This window comes from Megascapheus bottae, chromosome 14, assembly GCF_031878675.1.
Source record: "Megascapheus bottae isolate mThoBot1 chromosome 14, mThoBot2.hap1, whole genome shotgun sequence".
Classification (NCBI taxonomy): domain Eukaryota; kingdom Metazoa; phylum Chordata; class Mammalia; order Rodentia; family Geomyidae; genus Megascapheus; species Megascapheus bottae.
The window spans coordinates 50,825,257-50,834,744 of NC_143522.1; positions in this window are offsets into that span (position 1 = coordinate 50,825,257).

Sequence of the window (9,488 nt, forward strand, 5' to 3'; positions counted from 1 at the left end):
GTCACTTAATGCACAAAGGTAGTCTCATAAGATTATATCATTTAGGGATATTACAGTTAACTTGCTTTGCATGTATACCTTTAATGTTTACACAATGACAAAAATGGAATGATGCATTTCTCAGGATGTATCCCATCGTTAAGCAAGTCAGGACTGCATCTCAAGTACAGACTTTTGTCTGGACTTTCCATGAGCTTGAAATGCTTGCACTTGTCTGCACAGGACCACTCTGAAGAACATGAATTTCAGTTTCCTTTTAGTTGAAGGAAATGGAAGCTGGACAGGTTACATGACAAGTTCTCTCACATTATGAGAGCTAGGATTAAAAGAGATTCTTCTTGTTCAAGACTCTGACTTGGGCAAGCTGGAAGGCTGCTGATTCCTGCAAAGCCCCAAGAAGTGTGTGGGAACTACTATATGCCTACTTCTCGTGTCATAGGGGCACTTTTTTCTGAGAAGCTGGAAGTATTTTCTTGCCTCCTATGAAGACTCACATTTTTTATGTTGATAAAATTGCTCTAATAATGCATAATTCAACTGTATGGAGGGGATGCATGCTGAACTGGCTCACACCTGTAACCCCAGCACTCAGGAGGCTGAGGCAGGATGATAATAAATTTGTGGCCATCTGGACTGCATAAAAAGATTCTGTCTCAAGAAAATTTCATAGGGAGAAGCAGTGTATGGTGACCCCGCCATTTTCAGAGGTAATGGGGCACAGGAAAAGCCTAGGTCTAGAGTAATGGAAGGCTTCAATTTAAGAATGTAGCAGTTGTGAGGCTTTAACTCCAAGCTTATATCAATTGAGGCTAATGTTATTTCTTAAGAGTTGTCTGAGCATTAACAGTGTATATAAGTAACAACACGTAAAACAGAATCAGTAATACTAAATCCATCCATCCTAGAAAAAGATGGAAATTGGTGGCTTTGTTCTTATAAATAAGCAAGTGAGGAGAAGTCAGTGTAGAAATCATTCTGGACTCAGGTTTCCTGTGTCCAGGTGAAGGCCTCTCCTGTATTTCTCTCCTACCTCAGGCCTGGGGAGGGGATAAGAGTTGGAGGAGAAACTCAGAAGGTGGAGTGGGGCATCTGGCCCAGACTTCTAAAAAGACACAGGCAGGTATGCCTTGTCCTCAGGGTCGCCTTTGGGTTTGTTTCAAATAAAACACTATATGGCAAGAACTGCAGTCATTTTGTTGGATGGTGACAATGGCGCGGAAGTCTGGGGGCCAATGGAAATTAAATGGGGACTGGGAGGAAACCATATCACACTGGCAACCCCCTGTCACCGAGGAATATTCCAAAAGGGCAGCTGCCTGATGGAGTCCCTTTCCAGCTCAGAAAGCACAAGCTGATCTTGGAGTTCATTCCCAGCCTCCTCCCCTTTCTCAGGAGCGCTGGGCACTCCCTCAGCTGGGCTCAGCCTCTGGCAGCTCTCTCAGCCAAGTCCTACAGCTTGCCAGGAGGTCAGATCCAAAACACAATTGTAACAGCAATAGCAAAGGCTGAGCAAACAGCCCCAAAATGATGATGACAAGCTGCAGCAGGGAGCAGGCAGGCTGTCTGGGAATGTCCCAGAATGATAAGTCATGGGGAGGCCCATGTGTTCCAGACCTGGAGCCTACCTGGGGTGCAAAAGACACTGTTTACCTCTCCTACCCCCAGCTCAATTTTGAAAAAGGGCACCTATTACATCAACGTGATGGTTGTTAAGATCAGAGTGAATAGAAGTGTGAAGGCAGGGCCAGGAAACCCTGGAGAAGAGCATCAAGGGCTGGCATATTAAGCAAATAAATCCTCCTTCAGCAATCTGCAAAGCACCCGCCCTCCGTGGGCCTACAGAACAGGGAGGGACTCAAAACCCAGCAGAGCGAAAGGATCATAACCAAAGCTTGTTCTTATTCATTCTACCAAGTCCAGGGTGACCTTGAATTAGAGAGAAGCTTTTCATTCGAAGAATAAATTCCTATTGACTACCTGCTGGGTGCCAAAGTCTGTGTTAGGAATAAAATGTCCTTGACCTTAAAGAGTTCAGAGATTACAGAGGAAGAGAGACAGTTAAACAGTCAGTTACAGAGTAGATCTGAGGGCCTGAGGGTGCTCTTGCTAGTGGACAGATAGCATGCAGAGTGAGAATATAATGAGGGCACCTGGCCCAGTGGTTGAAGATAATGAAAGGCTTCCTTGAGTGAGTACTTCCTAAAATAAGACCTTGAGTTAGAAAGCTAGGGTAACTAGGGAGAATGGGAGAAGATTATCAGAAAATAACTGAAAGAGATTTAGTGTGGCTTGAGAGAAATGTCAACTTGGCTTTTCTCCATTTACTTAAAAGATAGTTATTCAATGATAATGTAATTATCTGTCTATCTATTTTCCAGATAGACCTATTTATTCCCACCTTGTTCCAAAAGGGATATAAGATGACTTAGAGATGTGCACAGCCTAGCTAGAAGTCAGTAGGGCACATCTGGAACTATGGGAATAGAGTTGTGGAACGGAGATCAAGAAAGGCTCATTAGTCCCTAGTACTTGCTAGACAGGACCAGAGAAGAGCCTAAAGATGTATTTTTAAAAAAAGGTCTAGTTTTCAGCCAGGCACCTTGCTATTCAGGAGGCTGAGATCTGAGAATCATAGTTCAAAGCCAGACTGGGCAGGAAAGTCCATGAGACTTTTATCTCCAATTAACTACCAAAGAAACAGATGCAGCAGAGCTATGGCTCAAATGGTATGGCAACAGCCTTGAGCAAAAATGCTAAGAGATAGAACTCAGGCACTGAGTTCAAAGCCCTCTACCAGAGTGTGTGAGTATTGTATGTGTACATGTGCACACACACACACACACACGCACACACACACACACACACACTCACTCACTCTAGTTTTCACTATAAGCTGCCTGAGATGTAATGGGGGTAAGAAAGGAATGAATTGGATGCTTATTCTGAACACTCCTCCTTGTCCATTGGTTCTACAAGCCCTATTGCTATTCAAAGCATTTCCTTTTCAACTGAAATGTGGGAATAATCTGACTGCCAAGCTATTATGGGCAAAATGAGGAGGCTGCCTACGTACAAATCTGTATTCCTCTCCTATTACTGAGAGCCAGAGGGCGAGGCCCGTCCCAGCTGGGGTTTCATGCGTACATATTAGCAATGTGGCTTGCTCCATCAAAGAAGGGAAGGTGAAATTTACACACCACCTATTTGCCTGAACCCAGAGTCACAGCTTGATGTACTGATATTTTATTATGCTGCTTCTAGATTATTTATTTAATAACATTTCATTAAATTTTAAAGAACACAAGTGGTTTTACAAATAAAACATGAGATGCCAGAGTGCAAAAATGAATGGTTAAATTCAACAAATATTTTTAAGTTTCTAAAGGAACTTAAGTATGATGTCTGTGTGTTTATGTATACACTATTTATTTTTATAAGTAAAAATCCTTCTAGTCAGGTTGAGACCTGTGAATACAGAGGCATGGTGCTGCCTAGCAAACTGAGCTCTACCCTAAGTTGTCCAAGTACCACAATCTTCCATTCCCATGCACAGTGAGTGGCTAGACTTTAGCATCTCATGCTAAGTATTCAGGGCACAGACCGCAAACTCTTCTGTGTTTTCAATAGGGATGGCAGGAGGCTGTGAAACACACTCAAGGCCTCCCAGCTCTATTGACGGGTTTGGAAACAGGAAGGCCCTGGCTGTGATATTCATCCACATTAAATGACCAGCATTTTATCCAGAGCCTGCAACATGAGTTAATTGTGCTTGCAGGCCTTTGACGCTGGGAACACTGAAGAAAGGCTGTGTGTAATTAGGAGCTGGCCTCATAAAAAGGGCTTTGCTCACACCACATGCCCAGTTTTTGTCCTCCAAGGAGGGTGCTAATCTGAGAAAGGGTGAGTCCCAAGGGAGACACGTTTATAAAGAACTTTGAGGATGTATGGCTATCTTGTTACAATCACCTTGAGGTGGAGAGAAGTTCCGGTTAGAATTTAGGCCAGGGCACTTGCCAGTGAGAGAATCCAATAGAACTCGGCTATTGATAATTGTGTAGAGTGAGCTACAGACTTTTAGGATGGGAGACTGAGATGTGTTTTTCTAACAAATTCTTCCTGGTAGAGTGAGAATTGTTTCCAGAAGTTTTCCTTAATTCCTGTGTTCTTTAGATTACAAACTGTTGTTGTTGTTTAGACAGGGCTTCTATATAGGTGAGGCTGGCCTCTACCATTTGAGTTCTGGAATTACAAGCATGAACGATCATATCCAGCTTAATTTATACATTGTTGAATATCCAAATACGTTACCAAAACGAAGAACCCAATAATCTCATCAAACTAACAAGCTATTTTTTTGCCCTTTTTCAGTCCCAGTTGTGATTTCCAATAGTGCCAACTTGATTATCAACTCAGTAGTTCAATTCTGTCCCAGCCAAGATGACAGTTTTCACAACCACAAGTGTGGTTGTGCAAAGCTCCAAATGCTCCAAGTGTGTTGTGATTTAACCATGAGCAAACTCAAGACGTCAGCATTTACAGGGAACCTGAAAGGTAGCCCAGCTGGCTCAGCATTCTTGTCCAGCAGTAATCTCATCTCTAGTTAAAATACTCATTGTTTGATAAGAGTCTCTGTAGCCACTGGCCATGACTATTCACCATGAGGGTCTCCACCCCTCACCCCAGTGGTTTTCCTTCCTGGTGCAGTCCTCTCCATAAAGATCCTAACTACTTGGCTATACATCTTTTTCCTCTCATGACCTCTTGAAGGCAGGAGTTCTGTCTTACTCATCTTTGTATCTCCATGGCCCCGACAAGAGCTGGGGGAAAAAAGAAGGGGGCAATTTTTCTAACTTTCCTCTTGAGTGCTAATTCATCTCACTTTATCAGTGAAATGTATCTACTTAACCATTCCATAATTCAATCCACATTTCTCCAACTGGTCTGCAAAAATATCATGGAAAGGTATCTGTCAAACAGCCTCCTGAAACCCAAATATACTCCCCTGAACTTTGGGTTTAATACTTCAATTAAAATGGAGATGAACTTCATTTGTGATGATTTCTTTTCAGGGAATTTATGTTATCTAATTAATTATCTCTCTTTGTTTACATTTTAAAAAGCTGTTTGATAACACCACCCCCACACCTTAGAAATTTGCTGAGACAAAGGCAAAGACTATAGGTCTGTAGTTTCCAGAACCCACCTCTAAAACTTGGGGTAAGAATTTTCTCCTCTGATTTATTGCTATTCATTCGTTGGTAATTTGTCCAAAAACTTACAGGTAATTCACTAACCACATGTTTAAATTAATTTGGTTTTCCAGAAAACAACGTATCTCTACTTAGAGACTTGAGTGCATTTCAAATGGCTATCTGTTCTTAATAACCTTCATTAAGGCTTCATGCATCTCTCAAGGGACTTTTGTCCTCCACAAAGGAAACTAAAACTCAACTCATTCCTGCTTTTTGGGAGAGTGTTAGTTAAATGTGGTTTGTAGTGATAGCCGGGAATAAAGGGCTAAAACATTCTTGAGAGGTATTGCCAAAGGTACATTCACTACAAAGTTAATGAATCCTAATCTCCATGTTCCTTCATTAGGTTTGCATTATTTTTGTAGAAATTATTTTTCCAAGGCCAGCCATAGTGGCTCACATCCATAATTTTAGTAACTGGAGAGGAAGAGATCCAGAAGATCACAGTTTGAAGCCAACCTATGAAAAAGCAAAGCCTCATCTCAACCAGTATAATCTGGGTGAAGTGGTGCTGTACTAGCTATACAGGAAGCAAAAGATGCAGGGTCAGGTCGTTCCGTGTACACCTGGACACAAACACAAGATCCCATTGGAAAAATAGCTAAGCCAAAAAGGAATAGAGGATGGTTCAAGTGATAGAGCCACCTGCCTACCAAGTGTACAGTGTAGAGTGCAGAGTTCAAACTCTAGTACTTCTCTACCCAACCCCTAAGTCAAATCCCCCTGTAATGTAGATTTCCATCTTGGTCTTATGAAATTTCATCTATTATACTTCTACTAGTAATGGGCATCATCAGCCTTCCAAAGCACCAAATAAAGACTTAAAGGTTTTTGTGGACTAACCAGAAGGCATGAAAAACTCCATGCTGATACCAATGTTTCACTAAGGCTAAGAAATGGACTTAACCTCCTTTCCTATTCTTTTTCCTTTCTTTCCACAATCAGAGGAGGATAATCCTTAGTTTAGTCTTAGTTGACAGTTGCCCAATGCAGGCTCTTTAGAAGTGTATCACACCTTGCCAAAATTTGGTAAATAAAAAGGTTTTTTGACATTATATATATGAGTGTGAATGTAGAGAATTGAACTGGCAAAATGAACATTTACACTTTAAAGTAAATAATTTAATTAACAAGCCCAGAATAAAGAACATAAGATTGAATTTGGTAGAAGTGACTTTTGAACATGAGCCAGGAAGCAACAGAAGTCTGAGCTCATCCCTTAATCCTTGTGAGTCTTAGTTTCCTCATCTGGAAAATAGAGATGATAACACCTCCTCACAAAGATGTTGCAAAAATCAAAACACACAGATACTGTAAATTCTGTGAGTAATTTATAGATGTGTGGTATTATTATTACCCTTAAGTCATTAAAAAGTCAACTCAAAAATTTCTACATATGCAGGCTGTCATACATATGACTGTTGTGCAGGATATAAGTAAAAAAAAAATCACGTAAATTTCCAGCTTCAAAAGCAAGCTTCTCTAATCCAGACCAAAGTTTTTCCATTCCATACAAAGGAAACATCAATAATATTGGGAGATTTATTAGGAACCCATAGTCATCAGACTTATCCAACCTTGTCCTAAGAGAAATTTTCATAGTTCCTTATTTACTATTTACTTTTTTTTTTTTTCCGGCACTGGGGTTTGAACTGAGGGCCTTGCACTCTCATTTGGCTTTTTTACTCAAGGCTGGGGGTTCTACCACTTGGACCACACCTCCTGTTCAGGCTTTTTGTTGGTTAACTGGAAATAAGAGTTCAGGGAGAATAAGAGAAAGTCCTAGGCAGATAGGTACAGAGAGTATCTCCTAGTGAAGACAACACCCTTGGTGACTCTGGAACAGACCCACAGTGACCCCTCCTCTTGGGCCAGGTGAACAGCGATCCAACCAGACACCAGAACAACCAAGACTCAATCAAGAAGAGATATAAAAGGGAGAACCCATAAGCACTGAAAGAGGACCACTGGTTTCTGGGTCTCTTTTTCACGCTCTTGTGTTTGAAAAGTCTGTGCTTGGCCCCAGAAGCAGGTAAACAGGATCTCAAATGATCTGAGTTAACTCTACCAGCTAAGTATCCTCATTGGGGTCTCATACCAACTTACCAGTAGCCAAGAGGCTGAACACATCTTCTGTGGTATTTCGGTCTCACTTTGAAGTAAACTTCACCTTGGCTCCCACTTTTTCTGCCTCATAATTACTTATTTGGAAAAGAGTTGCATGGACTTGGCTGTCCATACTGCCTTTGAACCTCAATTCTTAGGTTTCAGCCTCCTGAGCAGCCGTTAGTGATCACAAGTATGAGCCACTAGTGCCTGTCCAACCAGTTCCTCCTTTATGGATCTCCGAAGACAAGGATATTAGAGGCTTCCAGAAGACTTGAGAAGTCTTCAAGCCCCGTAAATATTTCCAAGCATCTACTTTCCTGGATTAATCTGTGAATCTAGCTCACTTTAACTGCTATTTAACACATAGATTCTTCTCCTTACAATCTGTTGGTTTACAAGGAAGGCCTCATTTCACTAAGTCCCCGCAGAGTGAAGTTTCTAGGCTCAATAGAGACAACTACATTCATTATCACCAGCCCTGACTTTCCATTCAGAAAGGAATCCTGTTTCAGCTCATTATCTTTTAGAGTTCCGGCTTCATCAGTCTCCATTAGGAAGTACCTTGCCTTTCTGCCAAGAGGCACTGAAGGTGAGTGGCCCAGTTCCCTACTACAAGTACTGGCATGGCAGCCCACTGCCTCTTTCTCTCCAAGCACTTGCTGGCTCATTCAAAGGATGATTTATTTATTTACACTCAGTATAGTATAGTATGCTCTTCCTTTTTTTTGTCAGTCATGGGACTTGGACTCTGACCTGGGTGCTGTCCCTAAGCTCTTCAGCTCAAGGCTATCAACTTACCCCTTGAGCCACAGGGCCACTTCCGGTTTTCTGGTGGTTAATTGGAGATCAGAGTCTCACAGACTTTAGTGCCTGGGCTGGCTTTGATCCTCAGATCTCAGTCTCTTGAGTAACTAGGATTACAGGTGTGAGTCACTGTGCCTAGCTAGTATGCTCCTTCTGAAACTCCTCTCTTCCTTTCATTCATGCACATAATTTTTCATTCCTGATATGGAGGAGTAACTCACCAAGTCTCTCTTCACTTCAAATAAAATTCTGGACCCCTAATGATCCTGACTGGTGAGCATCAATTGCCTATTGTAAGCCTATAGCTTTGAAAGAAAAGACGAAAATAAAGGAATCCCCTGGTTTCAATTGTAGACAGAAGAAGGAAGAGTAAGGAAGAAAAATAAAAATATGGGGATAGGGCCAGTGGATAGGGAATCTGAAATCAGTGTGATGGACACAGATAGCAGGCCCATGGGCCTGAGACCTGTAGTTAATTTAGTCTTTACTTTCATGTAAAAATCAAGAAGATAGAACTAAAATATGCTTATGTTTGTGACCACTAGGACTTTCTCCTGAATATACTCTTGCCATTTTACCCCTTCTCTGAGCTGAATTTTCTAAAACAAATTTGAGGACGAAAACAAACAAATACACACACACACACACACACACACACACACACACACACACACACACACAAAACCCAGATGCTATTTAGCATAAAGCTCTGCTAGGAGACACCCTCATGCATGTGAGCAGCAGAAAGATTTGTTTGCCTCTGGATCCAAGAGTGCCTCTTCAGGCTTTGCCTGATGTCTCTATCCTTTCCTTTCCTACCCTCCTCCCCCACTGACATTTCCTGAAATGCTTCCCAATTAATCACTTTCATGTGACTCCTTATCTCAGAGGCTGCCGATGGAGATGCTAACCCAAGACATCTTAGGAGGCTACAGAAAGTGGTGATGGTGGTGATAGTGGTGGTGGGTGTTCCAGTCTTCCGTATGAGGGAAAGTGGGTGGGGGAAGAAGGGGACAGGAGGGAGAAAGTCTTGACATAGGGACTGAAAGGAGACTTGATAGGAAAAGTGAAGAAATACAGATATTCTAGATCCTATGTTTTCTGGGGTTGCAAATGTGTTTGTGGGTGTGCATGCACATTCAAATATACTTACATAGGGATTTGTGTCTTTCTCTTTCATTTTTGGGTAAAAATATTAGATTATATGCCTTTCAGATATTGATATGTGAAGAGTTATATGTAATTTCATCTTACAATATATTTTTGCTACACTTTTCTTTGGTGAAGACAAAATAGCTCTAATAGCAAGTAAGGTAAGAACAG